The sequence below is a fragment of the Mobula birostris genome, chromosome 8 (assembly GCF_030028105.1).
Source record: "Mobula birostris isolate sMobBir1 chromosome 8, sMobBir1.hap1, whole genome shotgun sequence".
Taxonomy (NCBI): Eukaryota; Metazoa; Chordata; class Chondrichthyes; order Myliobatiformes; family Myliobatidae; genus Mobula; species Mobula birostris.
This window is the reverse complement of record NC_092377.1, coordinates 26286208-26312205: the sequence shown is the minus strand read 5'-3', so window position 1 is coordinate 26312205 and position 25998 is coordinate 26286208.

Here is a 25998-nt window from a genome sequence, read left to right as displayed (position 1 = left end):
CCATTCAGCCCGCACTGCCTAATTATGCCCATATATCAAATTAATCAACTAACCCAAACATTTTTGGAATGTGGCAACCATCATCAAGGACCCCACAGTCCAGGCCATGCTCTCTTCTCAATGCTGTGGATGCAGGTACAGGATGTGGGGAATCTTCTTCACACGGAGGGTGCTGAAAGTGTGGAGCAAGCTGCCAGCGGAAATGGGGGATGTGAGTTTGATTTCAACATTTCAGAGAAGTTTGGATAAGTATGTGGATGAGAAGGGGTTGGCGGGTTGTCGTCCAGGTACAGGTTGTTAGGACTTGGCAGGATAAAAGTTTGGCATGGACTAGTTGGCCGAAGGGCTTGTTTCTGTGCTGTAGTGACTTTCCTGTTTCAAACATTATGGAGCAAAAATGAAAATTCTTTCAATGAAAATGAGACTCCATTGTTTTCTACTATATTTCAGTATAATGTAGTTAAAATGTTCAAAGGTTATGAACTGTGAATGGAGAGTTATTTCTTGATTCATCTGAATCTAGAAATTAAATTCTACTGAATCAGTGATCCTTTTGATCTATTGGAAATATATAGGGCTAGAAATCTGCACTATTCCATTTTCTTATTCATCTTAGGAAGGCCTTCTGGATTAAGTATGACTTTCTTCCTTTCCAGTTTTGTGTGTTCTTGGGTAATTTATGAGCCCCAAGGATGCATGAAGAGGACAGATCCGTTAGTAGGAGAGCTTAAGATCCAAGGGCACAGATTCAGAATAAAGGGACCTCCCTTTAAAATATATTTGTGTGGCACATGGCCAAGTGGTTAAGGCGTTGAACTAGTTATCTGAAGGTCGTGAATTTGAGCCCCGGCGTGTTGTGTCTTTGAGCAAGGCACTTGACCACACACTGCTCCAGTCCACCCAGCTGAAAAATGGGTACTGGCAAAATGCTGGGGGTTTTCATACTCTCAGTCGCTTCACGCCACGGAAACCGGCATAAACACTGGCCTGATGAGCCTATAAAAAGGCTTGAAATGGACCTTAACTTTAACTTTTAACCTTCAAAATATAGACGAGGATGAATTTCTTCAACCAGAGGGTGGTCAATCTCTAGAACTTGTTGTCAAGGGGGGTTGTGGAGGCCAATTCATTGGTTGCATTTAAGGCAGAGCTTGATAGGTAAAAAGGTTGAGTTACACAGAAAAAGCAGGAGAATGGGGTCCAAAAAATCAGTCAGAATTGAATGGCGTAGCAGACTCGGTGGACTGAATGGCCTCCATCTTATGATCGTGGTCAAAGTGGGAACTGCAGACACTGCCCCAGATGAAACAGAGGATGCCAATGGGGAAGATGGGTTGTAGTTTGTGAGGTATTTTGCTCTGTAGGGCAGTTACAAATGGCCTCTGAGAACTTCTGATCTTAGCTTTGAGGGCTTCAGGAATGCTCTTCATACTGAGTGTTCATCTAATAGAGTTCATCAGATGGTAATGATCATGTTGAATGTCTTCGAGGAGGCTTTGGACACATCCTTGAATCTTCTCCTCTGCCTGTCATGGCAGAGCTCATAATAAAGTGTGTTTTGGGATTTTGATGCTGGGCACGTGAACAGCTTGACTTGCCTTACGTAACCCATTGAGTGTTACTAGGACCTCAGTATTGGGAGAGGGCATTGACATTTATCATCGGCATTGCTTATCCTTTCTGTGAATCTGGAAGATCTGCGGAAGCAGCATGGTGGAATTTTTTTCAGTGCCTTGAGACGCCTGCTGTAGGTCTTCCAGTTTCTGAAGTATATAGGAAGGCAAGGGTCATTGCTGCATAGCACACCATGAGTTTTGTGCTAGCACAATGATCTTGATCTTTAAATGACCTTTATCTCATACCCCGGTGAGTTAGGGACTTGCCTGACCCAGAATGCAGTCAGCTCTGGTGGACTGGGTAGATGAGATCTACAGTGAAATCCAACAGTCAGAAAGGTGGTACTGCAACACTCCATGACTCCATGGAGAGTGAAGGGCAGGACAAGTCATAGAAGATGTCATGGCCATCCACTGCAACCAAGGAAGACCCCAGTTTGTGACGTTTGTTCGTACCACTGGACTTGGACTTCTGAGATCAAGCAAATGGAACTGCCCCAGTGCAACAGCTTTTCCACTTTAAAAACTCTCCCACACAGGTTTCCAGTCACCGCTGGATATGACGCACAACCACTATATCTCAACAGATCAAAAGCTATGATGGCATTAGGCTGAATTTCCTCAACGATGTTTGTGTTTGTCAAGAGATGGCTCCTGACATATGGGAAGATGTCCACTGTTACCAGTGTCTCATGATGAACCTCTGTGGTGCTGAAGGGGTAGATTGGTATTATGGCTGCATTGTACTGTTTATGGAAGTCCCATAAATATCAAGGACTTCATTTTTGAGGTTGACAGAATAGTGTTGTCAGATTTCACCATGTAAATTCTGAAATTGACACTGTAGGTTTCAACAGAATAGTACCTATTGATTTATGAGTTCTTGCAACTGCTGTCATTTAACCTATGATCACTGAACGTGAATATTAAAGATGCGTACCACAATGCAATCAAGTTCAAGATTATTGTCATTCAACTTTACGCATATATATAAAATGAAGCAACATTCATCAGGTACCAAGGTGCAAATCACTGTACCTATATCACATACTGCACGTAAACCACAAACGTGTAATAGTAACACAATAACAGTTACAGGTTAAAGAAGTATTCTGTAGAAAGGTGTCATGGTAGTGTGATGATATTACAGCTTGGGAATCGGAGTTTAGAGTTCAATTACATCATTACTTGTAAGGAGTATGTACTTCCTCCCTATGGAATGCTTAAGTTTTCACCGATTGCTCCCATTTCTTCCCACAGTCCAAAGATGTACCAGCTTGTAGATTAATCAGTCAATGCAAATTGTCCCATGATTAGACTAGCGTTAAATCGGGGCTTGCTGGGCCTCATAGCTCGAAGGGTTGGAAGGGCTTATTCTGCACTTTATCTCATATATAAATGATAAAATTTATAAATTGTCATAATGTAAATATATAATCATATACTTAGCAGTATATATAGTGTTGGGAGCAGAGCACTTCGAAGAGGTTACTTGCAGGTCGGTGAAGCTAGTAAAAAAGGAGAGCTTCATGGGCGTATGGACATTTCAGAGGTCCAATGAGCATCGGGAGCAGAGCACTGCGAATTACATAAAAGTACAGAAGGGACAAGTGGGACCGCCATTGTTGGGAGTAAGCCAGTGGTGAGAGTAGGAGCGTCTGGCTTTGACTCAAGAGGATTCAATGAGAAGAGGCTGAGGCCAAAGAAACAGGTTAGAAGATTTTGTCTTGGTTGCCCATTGTACAGTGCAGGCAGGATAGCAGAATGCTCCTCCTGTAGGATGTGGGAATTCATTAAACCTGATAGTCCCCCTGATGACTCCGTCTGTGGAAAGTGCAACCAACTCCAATTCTTGAAAGGCTGCATTAAAGAGCTGGAGGTGGAGCTGGATGAACTATGGATCATCCAGGTGGCAGAGCAATTGACAGATATGACTTTGAGCAGGTGGTTTCCACCCAGAGTTCAGAATTCGGGGAGTAGATGGGTGAACACCGAGAGAGGTAAAGGGAGAAGGAAGTCACTGCTGGGTCCCCCCGAGGCCATTCCTCTCAGCAACAGGTATACCCCTTTGGATACTGATGAGAGAGATGACCTTTCTGGGCAAGGCAGCAGCAGCCAGACCAATAGCACTGCGGTTGGCTCTGAGCCTCAGGAGGGTAGGGTGAAGTCAGGCGGCACAACAGTCATAGGGGACTCCTACAAAATCCTACCTTGGCGTAAGGGTGACACTGGCCGAACATCAGCGAAGTACGGTGGAGATTCATTCTCTGGCAGGTCTAACCTAGCCGTGAAGGTGATGTTCCATCGCTATACTACTAGACTAGAACGAGTAGTAGGATCGTGGCTAGCTAAGTCAAGGAGGTAAGCATGCTTTTGCTACTTTGTAGATTATGCCTCTTCAGGCAAAGGCTGCATCCAACGAGGACGCCGGCAGCAGGGCATCTGATGGTGTCTGTGGCAGATGAATCCAAAAGGGTCAATGGTCCAGCCACCTTGGTGGCATGTGGAGGAACCAGAGTGCTGGTCAGCGGGTGGCATCACTAGACTAGTTAGTTGTCACTGCAGGGCAGCTTCCATATCCGCTAAGTCTATTACACTCCTGTGTCCCACTTAGCATCAGATTTGGAAGCCCAGAGAGACTGTATGGTGGGGGCACAACACCGTCTGTCTTATTACTGTGCAAGGCATGAATACAGTCAACATCGAAATCGATGGGCAGTTGAAGAAGAAGAATAGTTAGGGGAACAGATAGGAAATTCTGCGGCAGCAAAACAAACGCCAGGATAGTGTGTTATCTCCCGGATGCTGGGGCCCAGGATGTCTCTGAGTGGTTGCAGAATATTTTTGACAGGGAGGGTGAGCCGCCAGAGATCGTGGTACATGTTGGTACCAATGACACAGACAGGAGAGGGGTAAAGTTCCTGTGCAGTAAGTTTAGGGAGTTAGGAAGGAGGCTGAAGAGCAGGTGGTCATCTCCAGATTACTCCCGGTGCCACGAGCTAGGGAAGGTCACAACAAGAAGATAGCACAGATGAATGAGTGGCTGAGGAGATGGTGCAGGGGGCAGGGTTTCAGGTTCTTGGATCATTGGAACATTTTCAGGGAAAGGAGGTGACATGTACAAGTGGGACAGGTTGCACCTAACCTGGAGGGGAACCAATATCCTGGGAGGGAAGTTTGCTAATGCTATTGGGGAGGGTTTAAACTAGATTTGCAGGGGGGTAAGAACCGAAGTGAAGAGACAGAGGGGGTGGTTGGTGCACAAGTAATGACAGCTTGTGGGGAGTTTATGAGGAAGGATAGACAGATGATAGAGCAAAGAAGCACTCAGCCAGATGATTTGAGATGTGTCTATTTTAATGCAAGGAGTATCATAAGCAAGGTGAATGGACCTCGAGCATGGATCAATGTGTGAAACTATGATATTCTGGCCATTACAGAGACTTAGATGACTCTGGGGCAGGAATAGCTGCTGAGTGTGCTGGGCTTTAGATGTTTCAAAAAGGACAGGGAGGGAGGCAAAAGAGGTGGAGGAGTGGCACTGCTAATCAGGGATGGTATCACGACTGCAGTAAAGGAGGAAGTCATGGAGGGATTGCCTACTGAGTCAGTGTGGGTGGAAGTCAGAAACAGCAAGGGGGCAATAACTCTACTGCGTGTTTTTATAGACCTCCCGACAGTAATAGAGACATTGAGGAACAGATAGGGAGGCAGATTCTGAAACAGTGCAATAATAATAGGGTTGTTGTAAGGTGATTTTAACTTTCCTAATATTGACTGGCATCTCCTCAGGGCAAGGGGTTTAGATAGGGTGGAGATTGCGAGTGTGTTCAGGAAGGCTTCCTGATGCAATATGTAGATAAGCCATTTAGAAGAGAGGCTGTACTTAAACTGGTATAGGGGAATGAATCTGGTCAGGTGTCAGATCTCTTGGTGGGAGAGCACTTTGGAGATAATGATTACAACTCTATCTCCTTTACCATAGCGTTGGAGACAGAAAGGAGCAGATAATTTGAGAAAACATTTAATTGGGGTATAATGCTGTTAGGCAGGAACTTGGGAAAATAAATTGGGAGCAGATGTTCTCAGGGAAATACATGGCAGAAATGTGGCAAATATTCAGGGAACATTTGCACAGTATTCTGCATAGGTATGTTCCATTGAGGCAGGGAAAGGATGGTAAAGTAAAAGTATGTAGAAAGTCTGGTTAAGAAGCAAAGAAAAGCTTATAAGAAGTTTAAGAAACCAGGTACTGTTAGAGCTCTAGAAAATTACAAGGGAACCAGGAAGGAGCTCAAGAACGAAATTAGGAGAGCTAGAAGGGGCCATGAGAAGGACTTGGCGAGCAGGATTAAGGAAAACCCCAAGGCATTTTACAAGTATGTGAAGAGCAGGAGGATGAGCCCTGTGAAAGTGGGACCGATCAGGAGCGGGAGTGGAAACGTGGATGGAGCCGGAGGAGGTACTTAATGAATACTTAGCTCCAGTATTCACCAATGAAAAGGACCTTTGCAATTGTAGGGATGATAACAGCGAACTAAAATGCTTGAGTGCAGAGACATTAAGAAAGAGGATGTGCTGGGCATGTGAAAGGTATTAAGTTAGATAAGTCACCGGGACCAGATGAGATATACCCCTAACTACTGTGGGAAGCGAGGAAGGAGATTATTGAGCCTCTGGCAATGATCTTTGCATCATAAATAGGGACGGGAGAAATACCAGAGGATTGGGAGGTTGCAAACGTTGTCCTCTTGTTCAAGAAAGGAAGTAGAGATAACCCAGGAAATTATAGGCCAGAGACCCTTACTTCAGTGGTGGGCAAGTTGTTGGAGAAGATCCTGAGAAGCAGAATATATGAGCATTTGGAGAGACATAATCTGATTAGGGATAGTCAGCATGGCTTTGTCAAGGGCAGGTCATGCCTTACGAACCTGATTGAATTCTTTGAGGATGTAACAAAACACATTGATGAAGGTAGAGCAGTGGATGTAGTGTGTATGGATTACAGTAAGGCATTTGAAAAGGTTCCCCATATGATGCTCATTCAGAAAGTAAGGAGGCATGGGATCCAAGGAGACTTTGCTTTGTGGATCCAGAATTGGCTTGCACACACAAGATAAAGGGTGGTTGTAAATGGTTTGTATTCTGCATGGAGGTCAGTGACCAGTGGTGCTCTGCAGGGATCTGTTCTGGGACCCCTCCTCTTTGTGATTTTTATAAATGACCTGAATGAGGAAGTAGAAGGAGGGGTTAGTAAGTTTACTGATGACTGAAAAGTTGGGGGTGCTGTAGGTAGTCTGGAGGGTCGTCGGAGGCTACAGCACAATACCGATAGGATGCAGCACTGGACTGAGAAGTGGCAGATGGACTTCAACGCAGATGAGTGTGAAGTGGTTCATTTTGGAAGTTCCAATTTGAAGATTAGATTACATTAGATTATGAGGACACGCAGTCCTCTTTTATTGTCATTTAGTAATGCATGCATTAAGAAATGATACAATATTCCTCTGGTATGATATCACAGAACACAGGACAGGCCAAGACTGAAAAACTAACAAAAACCACATAATTATAACATATAGTTACAACAGTGCAACAGTACCATAACTTGATGAAGAACAGGTCATAGCATAGTAAAAAAGTTCAAAGTCTCTCAAAAGTCCCACATCTCACACAGACAGGAGAAGGAAGAAAACTCTCCCTGTCATGCCTGACCACAGTTCAACTCTGAGTTGTCCGAAAAACTTTGAGCTCTGATCAGCCCTCCAATACCGAGTACCGAGCGCCATCTCTGCCGAACGCTTCGACCTCAGCCTCAATCGCCAGCATCAGGGACTTTGGGGCCTTCCCTCCGGAGATTCTTGATCACACAGTAGCAGCGGCAGCCAACCGGACATTTCAGAAATTTCTCCAAATGTTCCTCTGTGCCTTCTCACATCTGTCTCCATCAAATCAGAATTGTCCACGGCCCCTATTTAACAAATACGATATCATTTCACCGGAGGGCTGCGTGCGCTGCGATCTTCTCCTCCCACCTTAATATAGAATATAGTCAGAATATAGTATAAATGGTAGGACAGTATTACAGATTGACATTGTTAAGAAGACGTATGGTGTGTTGGCATTCATCAACCATAGGATTGAGTTCAAGAGCCATGAGATAATGTTAAAGCTATATAAGACCTTAGTTAGACCCCACTTGGAGTACTCTGTTCAGTTCTGTTCAGCTCGTTACAGGAAGGATGTGGATACTATAGAGATAGTGCAAAGGAGATTTACAAGGATGTTGCCTGGATTGGAGAGCATGCCTTATGAGAACAGGTTGAGTTAACTTGGCCTTTTCTCCTTGGGGTGACGGAGAATGAGAGGTGACCTGATAGAAGTGCATAAGATTATGAGAGGCATTGATCATATGGATAGCCAGAGACTTTTTCCCAGGGCTGAAATGGTTAACATGAGGGGGCATAGTTTTAAGGTGCTTGGAAGTAGGTACCAGGGGGATGTCAGAGATAAGTTTTTCACACAAAGAGCAGTGGGTGTGTGGAATGCTCTGCCAGCAAATGTGGTAGAGGCAGATACAATATGATATTCTCAGAGACCATTATATAGGAACATGGAGCATAGAAAAATAGAGGGCTACGCGGTAAGGAAATTCTGTGCAATTTCTAGAGTAGGTTTCATGCTTGGCAAAACATTGTGGGCTGAAGGGCCTGTGATGTGCTGTAGATTTCTATGTTTCTATGTTTCTATATCTGATACTGGTACTGTCATAATTTTTGTGTACTGTATGTTTACAGGGTGTTCAGATGTCTCACAGCCTTGAGGAAGAAGCTGTTGCCCAGACTAACTGTACTTGTTCTTTTACTGAGGTACCTTCTCCCTGATGGTAGAAGGTCAGAAATATTGTGGGATGGATGGGAGGTGACTTTGACAATGCTGAGTGCTCTGCAAATGTAGCATTTCTGGTATACATCCTGGATGGGGAAGGAGTGTGGAGGGAGACCCTGATGATCCTCTTAACACTCCTCGCAATCCATTGCAGGGTCTTGCCGTCAGATGCCTTGCAATTCCCATACAAGACAGTGACACAACTGGTCAGGACAGTCTCATTGGTGCTCCAGTAGAAGGAGGGTGGAGAGCCTCACTTGCATGGGTTTTCTCAGGAAGTTGAGTTGCTGCTGTGCTTTATTGAGTAAAGAGGTTGTGTTGAGGGATCAGGTGAAATCATCCTAGATACATGGTGCTTCTGACCCTCCCAAACGAGGAGCCACTGACGTGCAATAGGGTGTGGCCAGCCTGCACCTTCCTGAAGTTTACAACATCTCTTTAGACCTGTCCACATTGAGATTCAAGTAATTGTGTTCACCTCAATCTATAAGCCACTCTACCTCTTCTCTGTGTGCCAGCTCATTATTGCTGCTGATGAAACCAACTACTGCATGTCATCAGCAACCTTAAGGATGTGGTTAGAGCTGGAACTAGCAGTGTAATCATGTGTCAGCAGCATGCACAACTGTGAACTGAACACGTAGCCCTGGGGGGTGGGGTGGGGGGGGTGATGCTGCTCGTCAGCATGATGGAGCTAGAGATGTTGCTGCTAACATGGACTGTCCGAGGTCTCTCTATCAAGACGTTCAAAATTCAATTGCAGAGGGAGGTGCTGAGATAGCACAGTTTACCCACTAACTTTTGGGGAGTGATCAATGCTCTTTGAGTTACTGAATGAACAGGTGGAAGTGGCGCAGGAGAGTGATATTAATGGTTCGTTAATAACGTTCTCCCTGAAGGCCTGGAGAAGCTGGATCCACATGAGAGCTACAGCTAAAGTGCTTCAGGAAGGCTGTATTCAGGGAGGTCTCTGTGAAGAATGAGTGCATTTGACAAATGTTTGAACTTTGCAGTGCAATGTGAATCTTATCTCTTTAAAAAGGACATTTTCAGAAGAAAAAAGGCAAGAAATTGGATCACATGGTGCTTGCATTTCAGGCATAAAGCAAGTCAATTTCATTTTTACACCAGACTGCATTGCATGAAGATCATTACTGAGTAAAGTCATGGCATTCTTGAAAGTGGACAGGTGCTTCCAGGCTCAATCTATGACATTCATTTCCTGGGGTAGGTGCACACCTAATTATTCTCTCTACTGCCGTTACTCAGCTGGCATATAGGGCAGCAATGAAGGTCCTCCATCTCTGGTGGGGTTCGGGGCTTCCTTCATCATGTCGGTAATTCAGTTTTCACTTTGGTCAGTCACGCAAGTTCCAGGTGGAGACTTAGGAATACCGTTGCACTTAGACGTAGAAGGAGTTTTCTTTGCTGTTTCCGTAACAATTTTATTTTACCAGTCAGGGTTGTTAGCTCTGAGCTGAACCCCAGGACCAGGAGGACTGGTGGACCACTCTTAGTGTGGCCTCTACCCTTTGACCTGTTTGGCAAAAGCCAAAGCATAAATCCCTGATTCCAGCCATATAGCTCTTGAGTCATTGAGGCACGCAAGACTCCAAACTCTATGACAAGTTTGTGGTCCTCTTGGAGAAGGGAATTATTATTCACAGAAAACACATATTTCAGGTTGTACTGACACAGAATGGAGCTTAAAACTTTGCAATTTGTCTACTGTGGAAATGGTGTCAATAGAACTAATAGCACATCACACTAGTTAATTGCTATTCTCACTTCTTAAAGGGAACCCTATCAATGACAGAAAGATTGAGCATAAACTGCTCAAGCTGACTGTGATGGGAGAGAGCTTTTCCTCCACGGTTTGGCTGACAAGATATTTAGTTGATGGATGTCACCACAGGTAGTGCTTCATTATGGTGCTGTTATAAGGCAATAATTTACCATTCAGATGGATGTGAGGACTTTGAGACAAGATCCAAAGATGATGAAACTAAAAAAAACTGCAGATGTTGGGAATCCAAAATAAAAACAGAAAATGCTGGAGAACCGCAGAAGGCTAGGCAGCACTTGTGTATAGAGACAGTCAATATTTTGAGTTTCAAGATCCAAAGTCATGTCCATCGGTAAAGAACTTAAAAAGTCATATCCAATCGGTGAAGTCTTCAGAGGGACACTCTCAATGCTGGCTTTTGCATTTAGTGCAAATGTTCCACTAGATCAATGATGCTGATCAAAGGACAAATATTGATCAGGGCTAGAGGGTCAGTAATCTTCTGAAGAAGTGCAATGGGAAGTGTCTTGGCCTCCTGGATGAGAAGATGAGGTGTCAGTTTGATGCCTCATCCAGTACAGAAATGGAGTTTTCAGTGAATCCATAGAACAAAGGAAGATAAAATTACTGTTAGCAATGGCTCATAGAAAATAGAAACATAGAAAATAGGTGCAGGGGTAGGCCATTCGGCCCTTCAAGCCTGCACCGCCATTCAGTATGATCATGGCTGATCATCCAACTCAGAACCCTGTACCAGCCTTCCCTCCATACCTCCTGATCCCTTTAGCCACAAGGGCCATATCTAACTCCCTCTTAAATATAGCCAATGAACTGGCCTCAACTGTTTCCTGTGGCAGAGAATTCCACAGATTCACCATTCCCTGTGTGAAGAAGTTTTTCCTAATTTCCTAAAAGGCTTCCCCTTTATCCTCAAATGGTGACCCCTCATTCTGGACTTCCCCAACATTGGGAACAATCTTCCTGCATCTAGCCTTCCAATCCCTTTAGGATTTTACACGTTTCAATAAGATCCCCCCTCAATCTTCTAAATTCCAATGAGTATAAGCCTAGTCAATCCAGTCTTTCATCATATGAAAGTCCTGCCATCCCAGGAATCAATCTGGTGAACCTTCTCTGTACTCCCCCTATGGCAAGGATATCTTTTCTCAGATTAGGGGACCAAAACTGCACACAATACTCCAGGTGTGGTCTCACCAAGGCCTTGTACAACTGCAGTAGTACCTCCCTGCTCCTGTACTCGAATCCTCTTGCTATGAATGCCAGCATACCATTCGCCTTTTTCACCGCTTGCTGTACCTGCATGCCCACTTTCAATGACTGGTGTATAATGACACCCAGGTCTCGTTGCACCTCCCCTTTTCCTAATCGGCCACCGTTCAGATAATAATCTGTTTTTGCCACCAAAGTGGATAACCTCACATTTATCCACATTAAATTGCATCTGCCATGAATTTGCCCACTCACCTAACCTATCCAAGTCACCCTGCATCCTCTTAGCATCCTCCTCACAGCTACCACTGCCGCCCAGCTTCGTGTCATCCGCAAACTTGGAGATGCTGCATTTAATTCCATCATCTAAGTCATTAATATATATTGTAAACAACTGTGGTCCCAGCACTGAGCCTTGTGGTACCCCACTAGTCACTGCCTGCCATTCTGAAAAGGTCCCGTTTATTCCACCCTTTGCTTCCTGTCTGCCAGCCAATTCTCTATCCACATCAATACCTTACCCCCAATACCGTGTGCTTTAAGTTTGCACACTAATCTCCTGTGTGGGACCTTGTCAAAAGCCTTTTGAAAATCCAAATATACCACATCCACTGGTTCTCCCCTATCCACTCTACTAGTTACATCCTTGAAAAATTCTATGAGATTCGTCAGACATGATTTTCCTTTCACAAATCCATGCTGACTTTGTCTGCTTTCCAAATGTGCTGTTATCACATCTTTGATAACTGACTCTAGCATTTTCCCCACCACCAATGTTAGGGTAACTGGTCTATAATTCCCCGGTTTCTCTATCCCTCCTTTTTTAAAAAGTGGGGTTACATTAGCCACCCTCCAATCCTCAGGAACTAGTCCAGGATCTAAAGAGTTTTGAAAAATTATCACTAATGCATCCATTATTTCTTGGGCTACTTCCTTAAGCACTCTGGGATGCAGACCATCTGGCCCTAGGGATTTATCTGTCTTTAATCCCTTCAATTTACCTAACACCACTTCCCTACTAACATGTATTTCCCTCAGTTCCTCCATCTTACTGGACCCTCTGTCCCCTATTATTTCCGGAAGATTATTTATGTCCTCCTTAGTGAAGACAGAACCAAAGTAGTTATTCAATTGGTCTGCCATGTCCTTGCTCCCCATAATCAATTCATCTGTTTCTGTCTGTAGGGGACCTGCATTTGTCTTAACCGATCTTTTTCTTTTCACATATCTATAAAAGCTTTTACAGTCAGTTTTTATGTTCCCTGCCAGTTTTCTCTCATAATCTTTTTTTCCCTTTCCTAATTAGGCACCCTTTGTCCTCCTCTGCTGGACTCTGAATTTCTCCCAGTCCTCAGGTGAGCCACTTTTTCTGGCTAATTTGTATACTTCTTCTTTGGAATTGATACTATCCCTAATTTCCCTTGTCAGCCACAGGTGCACTACCTTCCCAGGTTTATTCCTTTGCCAAACTGGGATGAGCAATTGTTGTAGTTCATCCATGCGATCTTTAAATGCTTGCCATTGCATATCCACAGTCAACCCTTTAAGTGTCATTTGCCAGTCTACCTTAGCTAATTCACGTCTCATACCTTCAAAGTTTCCCTTCTTTAAGTTTAGAACCTTTGTTTCTGAATTTACTATGTCACTCTCCATCTTAATGAAGAATTCCACCATATTATGGTCACTCTTACCCAAGGGGCCTCTCACGACAAGATTGCTAATTAACCCTTCCTCATTGCTCAATACCCAGTCTAGAATAGTCTGCTCTCTGGTTGGTTCCTCGACATGTTGGTTCAAAAAACCATCCCGCATACATTCCAAGAAATCCTCTTCCTCAGCACCTTTACCAATTTGGTTCACCCAATCTATATGTAGGTTGAAGTCACCAATTATAACTGCTGTTCCTTCATTGCACACATTTCTAATTTCCTGTTTAATGCCATCCCCAACCTCACTACTACTGTTAGGTGGCCTGTACACAACTCTCACCAGCGTTTTCTGCCCCTTAGTGTTATGCAGCTCTACCCATATCGATTCCACATCCTCCCGGCTCAAGTCCTTCCTTTCTATTGCATTAATCTCCTCTCTAACCAGCAATGCTACCCCACCTCTTTTTCTTTCATGTCTATCCCTCCTGAATATTGAATATCCCTGAATGTTGAGCTCCCATCCACATTGGAAAGCAATGCAAAAGAGGCTGATGAAGCTGAAATGAACCTGAGAGAAAGCACAGCATTTTTCATTTCAACTAAGAGCCTTTAAATATTGGCTTTCCTGTGAAACTCTGCATCACCATCTGAGGGCAGCAAAACTACACAAGTTGTGTTCTAAGTGAGACCAAGGTCTTGTTTAACTTTGATAGTTCTTGTTTTGTGTTTTATTCTCTGATCAACACAATTTATGGCTTTGTATGCATTTCTGTTGGCTTTGTGATAACAACTGAAGACTTAAAGTGTTCATAAACCGGGCCTTTTTGTGCTTCACTGTGGCCAGACACATATAACTCAATTTATTGTGTATGACAAGCAAGAGAAAATCTGCAGATGCTGGAAATCCAAGCAACACACACAAAATGCTGGAGGGACTCAGGAGGCCAGCATCTATGGCAAAAAGTACAGTCGATGTTTTGGGCTGAGACCCTTCAGCAGGACTGGAGAAAAAAAGATGAGGAGTAGAGTTAAAAGGTGGGGGAGGGGAGAGGGAAACACAAGGTGATAGGTGAAACTGGGAGGGGGAGGGGTGAAGTACAGAGTTGAGAAGTTGATTGGTGAAAGAGATACAGGGCTAGAGAAGGGGAAGTCTGATAGGAGAGGACAGAAGCCCATAGAAGAAAGAAAAAGGGAGAGGAGCAACAGGAGGAAGTGATGGGCAGGCAGGGAGATAAGGGGAGAGAGGAAAAAGGTGAAGTCGGGGCGGGGGGCATTATCGGAAGTTCAAGAAATCAATGTTTATGCCGTCAGGTTGGAGGCTACCCAGATGGAATATAAAGTTTTGTTCCTCCAACTTGAATGTGGCCTCATCGTGACAGTGGAGGAGGCCATGGATTGGCATAATGGAATGGGAATGGGAATTGGAATTAAAATGAGTGGTCACTGGGAGAACCCACTTCTTTTGGCATACAGAGCATAGGTGCTAGGCAAAGCAGTCTCCCAATCTACGTCGGGTCTCACTGATATGCAGGAGGCCACATCAGGAGCACCGGACACGGTAGATGACCAAATAGACTCACAGGTGGAGTGCCACCTCACCTGGGAGAACTGTTTGGGACCCTGAATAGTAGTGAGGGAGGAGGTGTAGGGGCAGGTGTAGCACTTGTTCTGCTTGCAAGGATAAGTGCCAGGAGGGAGATCAGTGGGGAGGGACGAATGGACAAGGGAGTCACATAGGGAGCGATCCCTGCGGAAAGCAGAAAGTGGGGGGAAGGGAAAGATGAGCTTTGTGGTGGGATCCCGTTGGACGTGGTGGAAGTTACAGAGAATTATGTGTTGGACGCGGAGGCTGGTGAGATGACAAGAGGAACCCTATCCCTGGTAGGGGGCGGAAGGATGGGGTAAGAGCAGACGACGACTGTACTTTTTCATAGATGCTGCCTGCCTGCTGAGTTCCTCCTGCATTTTGTGTGTGTTGCTTATTGTGTATGATATGTGTCGTTACACTCTCAGGGCCTGTGCATTACCCTTGCTGTGATAAAAGCTATTTCTCAGACATTATCAAGCTTCCAATTGCATCTAATCTTTGTTGGTTTGCTATTTTTTTTACCTAGCATTCCCTTGCTGCAGTAAATATCATTTCTGATGCATTAACCATTTTAACCATTGCATTTAATTTTGTCTGTTAGCTACTTTTTGACTGAACCTACAAACACCTTCACATAGTTACAAACTGTAGGCCTTTTCCTCGAAGCCTTCATCCAGATCATTGATAAACAGAGTGAGGATGATTTGCCTCGACAACAGTCTCCAGTGCCTATCTCATCATTCTGTTAATGGCAGGATTGAAGCTGAATTTCCAAATGCATTTAACCACATTTTGTTGCAGTCTTTGCTCCTCCAGTTGCAATTCCTCCGAAAAGCATTCTACTAAAACTAAAGAGAAGAGATTCTATGGAAGCCGGGAATCCAGAGCAACACACACAAGATATTGGATTAACTCAGCAGGTCAATCTGCATCTACAAAGGGATATAAGCAATTGATATTTCAAGCTGTGATCCTTCTCCACAGGAATGCTTCTTTCCCCTTACTGGAGAAGCCAGAATAGGAAGGTGAGGGGGGTGGGGTGGTAGAGGAGGCAATACAAATTTACCTTTTACAGTGCTGTGGGGAAGATATCATTGATAAAATGCTGGAACTTTCAACAGATTCATGAAAACTTTAAAAGCTATCTTGAAAAATAACTTAAATTGACAGTAAACTGCTTATAATTAAGAATCTCACACGGGAGTTATAATCTTACTGAATGGTGAAGAGTTCCTAGCCCTCTCTTTTTCTCACCTCGAAAGGTTCTTATGTGTGGGCGGAGAGAACTAGGGATGTGGGTTGCCTGAAACCAGTAAGTTAGTTGTTCATACCATTTGGTTAGAAGCCACTTAGCAGAACATGAAATTCCAATTTCAATTTGGGCCTCTCCATAATGGCCGGAGTGCAGGTGCTCTCTAAAGCAGTTACCATATCTGCAGGTGGCTTCACCAATGTAGAGAAGTCAGCCAGGTTGGAAGAAGTGCACCTGTGCTTCATCTGCGAGGACTACTTTGGTTCTTGGATGGTGGTGGGGCAGAGATACATCATACAAGGCTTCCATTATCTGCCAGTTAAAGCTACGAGGTAGATTGAGACATCGAGGTGAATGCAGAAGGTGAGCCAGTGTTTTGCATCTGCTACCTGCCTTTTGATCCCAGTTGCTGGAGGAGCCCATGTGGCCTACCGCTGTGCCCAGCGGGTAGGCGTGTGTGCTCGAGCCATGTCTCTCTCTTTCCATGATGTTGGAGGATGTTACCAAGATTCTGTGTTTATAGATTGGACAATGGACTTTTTCAGTCTTATGGTTTTTATATTCTGTATTTTTGCCCGTTCTTTCTTGTTAGTTTTTTTTGGTGTAGGGTGGAGGGGAGATGGGTGTTGATGTTCTTGTTGCACTTCTGTTGGTTTTCTTGTGCAGGGAGGGGGATTTGTGATCAATGTTCTTACGGAGTTTTTGTGCGGGGAGGGGCTATGGGAGTTGGTGTTGTATTTTGTGTGGGGGAGGAGAGATTGGGGGTTGAAGTCCTTGTTACGCTTTTTATTAGTTTTTTGAGCGGGGAGGGTGTTTGGAGGCTGAGGTCCTTGTGTGTTTTGCAGGGGAGGTCTTGGGTGCGGGTGCTGTTGTTGTATTTTTGTGTAGGGGAGTAGAGTTGGTGGGGGGGCTGATGATAATGTTGCCATTCTTTTTCTTGCACGGTGGGGTGGGTTTGCTGTTTCTCTTTGAACTGACTTCCATGAGTTTTCTTTGTTTTATGGCTGTCTGGAGAAGAAGAACCTCAGTGTTGTATATTGTATACATAATTTGATAATAGATGAACCTTTGAACCTTTGAACATTTCACATTCAGTGTAGAGAGTAAATCATCACATTCTTTTGTATATATGTGGCTGTCATGTAGTTATGGTTGGCAGTTATTACCTTCAGATGTTGGGCTCGAGCTTCTTTGTATGATCAGATGATGCATCCTTTTGAATGAGGAATAAATTTGCTTAAGAGATAAAATATATATAAAATAATAGTTATAGCTTTCAGGAAAACAGGAACTGGTTGACTCTCAAAGAGTATGTTAGGTGTGATATCAGAGTTCTAAAGTTACGAAAGGTTTTGATAGATCTGATAGAGTTCTTGTAACTCTACGTTTTTGCATGTCATGCAAATGAACTACGTATAAAGACTAAGTGATGATCATGACTTTGCAATAATATCACACTTCCAGCAGTTTATTTAAAGCACACATACAAGTTGTACTGTGACATTCTGATTCAATTTAAATGTGTGATATTGTCGAGGAAACAATGTGTTTGCATTGTTGGAGAGAATACCTGAGTGTGCTTCTTTGAGGCAGTGAATGAAGCAGCTTGCAAATGTGTGTATCCGTAATGCAACTCTATCTTAAATGGAAGATTATTTCTCTTAAACAAATTTGAGGTACAGTCACTAATTAAAGAGGAATTCTTACTTGATGACAACAGGTGGAAGGTTATTTATCAACTCTGGGCTTATTTTGCTGATTTTCTTCTGTATTTGGCTACCGTATTTAAAATGAGTCTAAACCAAATGTATGTGAAGTTATTAAGCTTTAACATCCTGGTAGCGCTCAAAATACAGAATGCAAATTTCACTAAAAATGAAGGCTACTTGTTCAACTTGTAAAATCTGTGCTGCGGTGATGGAACTGGAGCAGAAGATAGAGCAACTGCAGGTAGCAATACGTCGCCTTGTGATGAGACAAAAGCACTTCTGTTATTCCACTTGAACAGACCAGGATCAGGGGTTGGGGGGGCGGGGGGTCGGTGGTTGGTGGGGAGAGCATGGAGTGGTCTTAAGTACATGATTTTCTTGCACAGAGGATATTCAACTTCCTAGTTGTGAACACCTGTCCTAATGTCTTGGCCAAGAAAACTCACCAATGCTCCTACTTCCTCAGGAGGCTAAGGAAATTTGACATGTCCCTCTAGACTCTTAACAATCTTTATCGATGCCTTCTGTGTGGAGCCATAATGGCTTGGTATAGCAATGGCTCTGCATGTGACCGCAAGAAATTGCAGAACGTTATGGACACAGCCTCCCTCTATAGTTTTTGGTTTCCTTTCTTCAGGATAAAGGACTGGGCACTTTCACCATACACCTTCCCCTCATGATTGTACACTTCTTGAAAAGAGTACCCTTCATCTTCCTCTGTTCAAAGAAAAAAGTCCAAGCCTCCTTATAACCCAAGACGTAAATTGAATTTTTAGCTTCTCACAATCCTCCATTTGCCAACATCTTATCCACTTACTTAAACTCTCTACATCTCACTGTCACAGTAATCAGCCAACATAATCAAAGACCACATCTTTCCTGGACATTCTCTCTTCCCCCTTCTCCCATTGGGCCGAAGATACAAAAGCCTAGAAGTACTGGAATGTGCTGCCAGGGCAGTGGCATTTAAGAGGCTGAATACGGATGAGTTTGCAGATGTCATTGTGTTTGGCACAGGCATCATAGATTGACGGACCTGTTTCTGTGCTGTACTGTTCTGTGTTTTATGTTCTAATTATTCTGGTTGCAATTGATATTTCAAACAAAGTTTGTAGTGACTGAAAAATTGTTCACCGCCTCCCTGTTGAATGAATTATGCCATTTGTTTATGTCCTTAATTTAATGGAATTGCTGGCTAACCCGGTTTAGCAGGATACCTTCTCAGGATCTTAACATTAACACCACAAAAACTGAGGAAGAAGGATTTGATTTGTCCATGGAGGAGCCACAAACTTTAACTGTGCAATTGCACAGTTTGGGCCAATCAGTCCACAGGCTGTTGTTTGGCAACAAGAAAGAGATTGTTTCCAAACTGGACAAAGGGAGAAAATCCCCAGTTGGATGCAAAGGTTCAGCAGTGCAGTTTGCATAAAAGTGTGGCAAACAGAAAACTTCCCCATCAAATGTGGCGTCAGACAAGGCTGTTCTCTCTCTTCTATCATTATACTGAAGTTCAAGCATCAATTTCCCATGGAAACTCCAAATGGCAGTGGAGCATTATATATCCAGTTGAGAAAGCTAACATAATTTAGCCGTTCTTCATTGGACTTCCCAGGACAATCGGCAAAGGTTGTGAAACAACCAATATTTCTTAAAAGCTGGATAACAACATTCACTGTAATCAGTTTTATTTTATTCATGTCATGAACAAAAACACATGAGATTCTGCAGATATTGGAAGTCCAGAGCAATTCACAAAATGCTGAAGGAACTCAGGAGGTCAGGCAGCATCAATAATGGGCAACATTCAGCTGATGTTTCAAGCTGAAACCTTTTATCATGTATATGGGTTTCTAATTATTAAGCAGGTTTCACGTAAAAAATCAGAATCTTTTGTGAAGAGGGACAGCTTCTGGAGAACATAGGCAAGTGAGGAATCCAAACAGGCTGGGGTCTGAATGCTTGACCTCATGGGAAATATGACCAGGAGATATTACACGGATTGCCTTTGTATTTAAGAGCTAGATAGCATACTCTGCTTTAAAGTAGGAAAGTAACATCTGTTTAGTTTCTTTAGCGATGTCATTTCAAATAATTAAACCATCTGCCTAAAACTTTGCAACTTATTTTATGACACTATCCAAACATTTGCCTTTTGGAGCTGGATGAGGCTGCAAAGGAGAGCCAATGGTCTTGCCAGGGCTGGAGCAACCCAATCAATGTTGGTCACTGGAGGCTGATTAAGAAACGTTAAAAATATTTGCACATTGTGGAGATGGGAGAGCATGTTTACAGAGTTTAAGTAAGTGGATAAAATGTTGGCAAATGGAGGATTGTGAGAAGCTAAAAATTCAACTTAGGTCTTGGGTTATAAGGAGGCTTGGACATTTCCCTTTGAACAGAGGAAAATGAAGGGTACTCTTTTCGAGAAGTGTACAATCATGAGGGGATGAGGTATGGCGAAAGTGCCCCGTCTTTTATCCTGAAGAAAGGAAACCAAAAACTAGATGACGTAAGTTTAAGGTAATAGGGGAAAGTAAACAGAAGGATAACTTCTTTATGCAGATTGTAGTACATATACAGAATGAGCTGCCAGAAGAAATAATTGGGGTAGGAACAATAGCAACATCTAAAAGGTGTCAGGATATGTACACGGCTAGGAAAGGTTTTAGAGGGATGTGGGCCCAATGAGGGTAAGTGGGACTAGCTTGCATGGATCTTTATCTGCATGGATGAGATGGACCTGAGGTCTGTTTGCATGCTGTATGACTCTATAACTCTATGACAAAGGGTCTAAGATAAGAAGAACGATACAGCATAAAGTCCAGCACAAAGGGATCTGGGGATCTTTAGCTAATGCATAGTTGCAGCAAGTAATCAGGAAGGAGAATGAAATGTTGGCTTTTATTTCATGGGGAGTAGTATAAATATAAGTAAATACATTTTATTGCATTGAAAAAGGCACTAATGAGACCACATCCTGAATACAACGTACAGTTTTAGTCTCCTCATTACAGGAAAGATATATTACCATGGGAGGCAGGTCAGAAAGGTTCACACAGATGACCTTGGGTATGGGGTGATTTTTGGATAAATGAAGGTCAAACAGTTCAGACCTGTATTCATTGGAGTATAGAAGCATGAGATAAAATAATACTGGATCCTTAGGACCTTGATAGGTTAAATGCTGAGAGGATGTTACCCCTCATGGCAGAGTCTAGGGCCAAAGGATATAATCTTAGAACAAGCCATGATCATTTAGTACAAAGATGATGAACAAATTCTTCTCTCACTGAGTTGTGAGTCTATGCCCAGAAAGCACTTGATGCTGAATTGTTGAATATATTTAGAACTTATATAGATTTACAGAGAAAGCCACAAATTTCATGTCTTATAAGATAGTGATAATGGACTTGATTCAGATTCTGATTCTTTTAATCAGGGTATTTTAAAGAAAAAGGGCAGGCAAGTGAGCATGAGGGAAGTTGGACTGGCCATACTCTTAGCGTGTTTCTCGACACGTGCCGGGAATAATAAACCTCTTTCTGATATTGAATGGTAAAGTAGGCTGAAAGGGCCAAATAGTTTGTTTCTATTCATACTTTTATGGTCATATGGTCCTCCTGCTATCACAAAGAAACTATGGGCTGCTGTCCAACCATCTTCTAATTTTCCCAATCAACTCTCAGAATGTAGAACCCAGTACAGTACAGTACTGTACAAGGACAGGCCTGTCAGCCCACAACGTTCTGCTGAACAAATAATCCCCTCTACTTACACAATGTCCATATCCTTCCATTCTCTACATATTCATGAGGCTATCTCAGTGCCCTTTAACTGCTTTTGTATTTGCACTATCAATGCCTCTCATAATCTTATAAACGCCTATCAGCTCTCCCCTCAGCCTCCGCCACTGCAGAGAAAACAACCTGAGCTTGTCCAAACTCCCCTTATGGCATATAATGCCAATGTGTACTAAATATGGTCCTTCTGTGTATCATCCATATCAAAAATGTAACTGCAAACTAACAAAATATAAATATAAGATTCTGAAGCCTGAAAGCATTTACCGCTAGGCTCAAGGACAGCTCCTATTCAAGTGTAATGGGACTATTAAATGGTTTTCTTGTGTGATAAAATGGACTCCTGACCTCACAATCTAGCTCGTTATGATCTTGTACTTCACTGTTTACTACACTGTATTTTCTCAATAGCTGCCACAATTCTACCTCCAAGCATTATGTAATGATTTGATCAGTATGAATAGTATGTAAGACACGCTTTTCACTCTGTCTTGGTACATGTGACAATAATAAACCAATTTCAATGCCAATACTCTACTTCAGTCATAGTCATATGCCTGTCAAGAAACTTCTTCAAACACAAAGTCCACTACCACCCCTGGTAACTCATTCCGGGCACCTAACACTGTCTGTATAATACACTTTACTGTTGCCTTTATACTTGCCAACTCTAAATTTAAAAGCGTGCCCTCTAGTGTGTGACATTTCTGCCCTGTAGAAAAAATTCTGACTATTAACCTCATCTGTGCTTCTCATAATTTTAGTAACTTCTATCATGTCCCTTCAGCATCTGATGTTCTAGGGAGAACAACTCAAGATTGTCCAACTTCGCCTGAAAGCAAAAGCCTTCCAGTCCAGGCAGCATCCTGGTAAACCTCTTCTGTACCCTCTCCAAAGCATCCACATCATTCCTGTAATGGGGTGATCAGAAATGAATGCAACACTTCAGATACAGTCTTACCTAAGTTTTATTAAGCTGTGCCATAACTTCGTAAATCTGGGTATGCATGCCATACACCTTCTTTACTACCCTATTGACATGCATGGCCACTTTCAGTGATCGATGGACTTTGGCACCAAGATTCCTCTGTCCATCAACGCTCTCAACTATCGATCAGAAGAGATGGTCACAAAACAGCACCAGAATAGGAGATAAAATAATATATGCCACTCTGCCTCCATTAGTCCACCTTGTAGGTATGAAGTACTTTTCCCATTCCCTGTATGGAGAGATTCATCTTCACACCCAACCTTCCTTGCTTTGCCAAGTTCCACCGATATACTGTACCAGGCCTTATTTATGTTTACGTAGTGCTCAGGACTAATCCTTTAAATGTTTGCATTGTATCTCATACACCAACTCTAAATTCCGATTCATTGGTGCCTTTTCAAGGCTGAGTAGTTTGAACCTTTTCTGGTGCTATATGCAGTCACTCTTCCTCTTCGTCACTTCAAGGGCTTTGGTGATTCACTTGCACTTCAGTGAGCCAAGTAAAGCAAAATACATCCTGAATCCTGGGGGCCACAAAGTTCTGTTATGTTTCCAAGTAGCTGGATAAAAATAGATAAAACTCAGGGCTGGTGATGAAAACTTTACAATATCCCATTAGCTAACACTATATCCAAATGTGCATTCTGAACTGTGCTTGAAGCAGGAGCAATAATATAAACCTTACGCTGGATAGCAAAGGGAAGGAGATGAATGCCCTCTTGTTTTCCTGATACTTCTCTACCTGGCAAGTGAGCCCTATTTTGCAGAAGTTGTGAACAGAACTGAGAACTATGTAACTGTCTCTGTGTAAGTCTGTTCTTCATCAGTAGGAGACAAGGTTAATAATGATAGGGTCTGGGATGCTCTACTAAGAACTCCTCAGTCAGGAGACGATAGTGATTAACTTTTGAAAACCAATCATCTTTTTTTACATCAGGAAGGCTGCAGCCATTGAAACATCTTGCTATTTTACATTGTCCTCAGGGTTGAAAATTTTAATGTATTTAATCTGGTTATATTTAACATTAAATATTTAATCTATTCCACTCCCACAAATAGAATACCTGAGGTGGATTTAATAGTCAGGCAGTTGTAAAGACAGAAATGGGGCCTTCAGCTCACCACTCTCATGCCAACCATTTTACTCATCAACACTGATTCCATTTATTACCCACAATAGTTCCATATTATTCTATATCTTGTCCATGTAAACCCCCGACTAAAATCCTCTTAAATGTTGTAGTTGTTTTTTTTTAATCCATGACCTCCTATGCCAGTAGCTTTCTTTCATCTCATTTAAATACTGGAGGAATTTTGGATATTAAGTTATCTTTCACTGTTATGAGAGAGTGAAGCATTCACTCTTCAGACTAAACCCTGGAATTCAGTATGACTCCATCCAACTTTTATCCTGATTTGGAATCAGTGCGGAATTTTAACTGGGACCAATAATTGAGTGGATCAGGAAGAATGGAGAGAGGATATAATTGTCTGAATGATTTTTGTTCCTTGGCCTGACCTACCACCAGTCAACTAACCATCAAGAACATGGGGGGCGGGGGGGAGAATCCTGCTTAGCAGGGAGAGGGAGAGTCTGAGCAGCAAGAATGAAGACAGAGGAAGAGATGAAAGATCCAGTTGTTGTGGGTTATATGGAAGTCAACATCTGACAAAGAAATTGAGAGGACAAAATTCAGCTAGGATCAACTTCAAAAGTAAATCAAGAGTTCATAATCTTTACTTCTCCTATCCACCTGGTTTCACCTATCATCTTCTAGCTTGTCTTCCTTCCCCACCCCCTACCCTTCTACTCTGGCATCTTCCCCCTTCCTTTCCAGTCCTGAAGAAGGGTCTCGGCCTGAAATGTCGATTATTTATTCATTTCCGTAAATGCTGCCTGAGCTGTTGAGTTCCTCCAGCACCTTGTGTGAGTTGCTTTGGATTTCCAGCATCTGCAGAATTTCTCACCTTCATAATCTCAACGAAACAGGGTGAGTAACAGAGAACAGACAGCATGGAACACCAGAGCACAGGAACGGACCCTTCAGCTCACAATGCTCTAGCAGTCTAATTAATAACATCTAATTGCTTCTGCTTGCACATGGTCCATACTCCTCCATTCTCTGCATATTCATGTTCCTTTCTAAGAACCTCTGAAACTTCTATCTTATCTGCCTCCAACAATACTCCTGCGAGTGCTTTCCAGGCACTCTGTGCTCTCTGGTAAAAATAAACTTGCTCCACATATCCCCTTGGACTTCCCCTCTCAACCTAAATGAATGTCCTCTGGTATTATACATTCCAACTCTGGGAAAAAGATATTGGCGCAAACACAAGGAAATCTGCAGATGCTGGAAATTCAAGCAACACACACAAAAAGTGCTGGTGAACGCAGCAGGCCAGGCAGCATCTATGGGAACAGGTACAGTCGAACTTTCGGGCCGAGGTCCTTCATCAGGACTAACTGAAAGAAGAGTTAGTAAGAGATTTGAAAGGGGGAGGGGGAGATCCAAAATGATAGGAGAAGACAGGAGGGGGAGGGATGGAGCCAAGAGCTGGAAGGTTGATTGGCAAAAGGGATATGAGGCTGGAGAAGGTTGAGGATCATGGGATGGGAGGCTTGGGGGGAAAGAAAGGTGGGGGAAACACAGAGGACGGGCAAGGAGTTATAGTGAGAGGGACAGAGGGAGAAATAAGGGGAAAAAAGGGGAAAAAAAATAATAATAAATAAATAAGGGATGGGGTACGAAGGGGAGGTGGGGCATTAACGGAAGTTAGAGAAGTCAATGTTTATGAAGGAGAGGTGGGGCATTAACATTGACTTCTCTAACTTCCGTTAATGCCCCACCTCCCCTTTGTACCCCACCCCTTATTTATTTATTTATTTATTTATTTATTGTTATAATCCCCCCCTTTTTTTTTAAATGTGATCTAATTGACTTTGATTGTGGAATAAGACCATAAGATATAGGAGCAGAATTAGGCCATTTAGCCCATCATGTCTGCTCTGCCATTTCATCATGACTGATCCATTTCCCTCTCAACCCCTTTCTCCAGCCTTCCCCATATAATCTTTCATGCCCTGATTAATCAAGAAACTATCAACCTCTATTTTAAATACAACCAATGACCTGGCCTCCACAGTTACCTGTGAACAAATTCCACAGATTCACTGCCCTCTGGTGAAAGAAGTTCCTCCTCATCTCAGCTCTAAATTAACTTCCTTCTATTCTGAGGCTGTGCTCCCTGATCCTAGACCCCCCCACAATTGGAAACATCCTCTCCACATCAACTCTATCCAGGCCTTTCAACATTTGATAGGTTTCAGTGAGATCTCCCCTCACTCTCACCATGGATTCTTGATTACCTGACTGGCAGACCATAGTATGTGTGCTTGCAACATTATGTTTCCGACAGAGTGACCAGCAGCACTGGGGCTCCACAGGGGACTGTCTTGTCCCCCTTTCTCTTCACCATTTACACCTC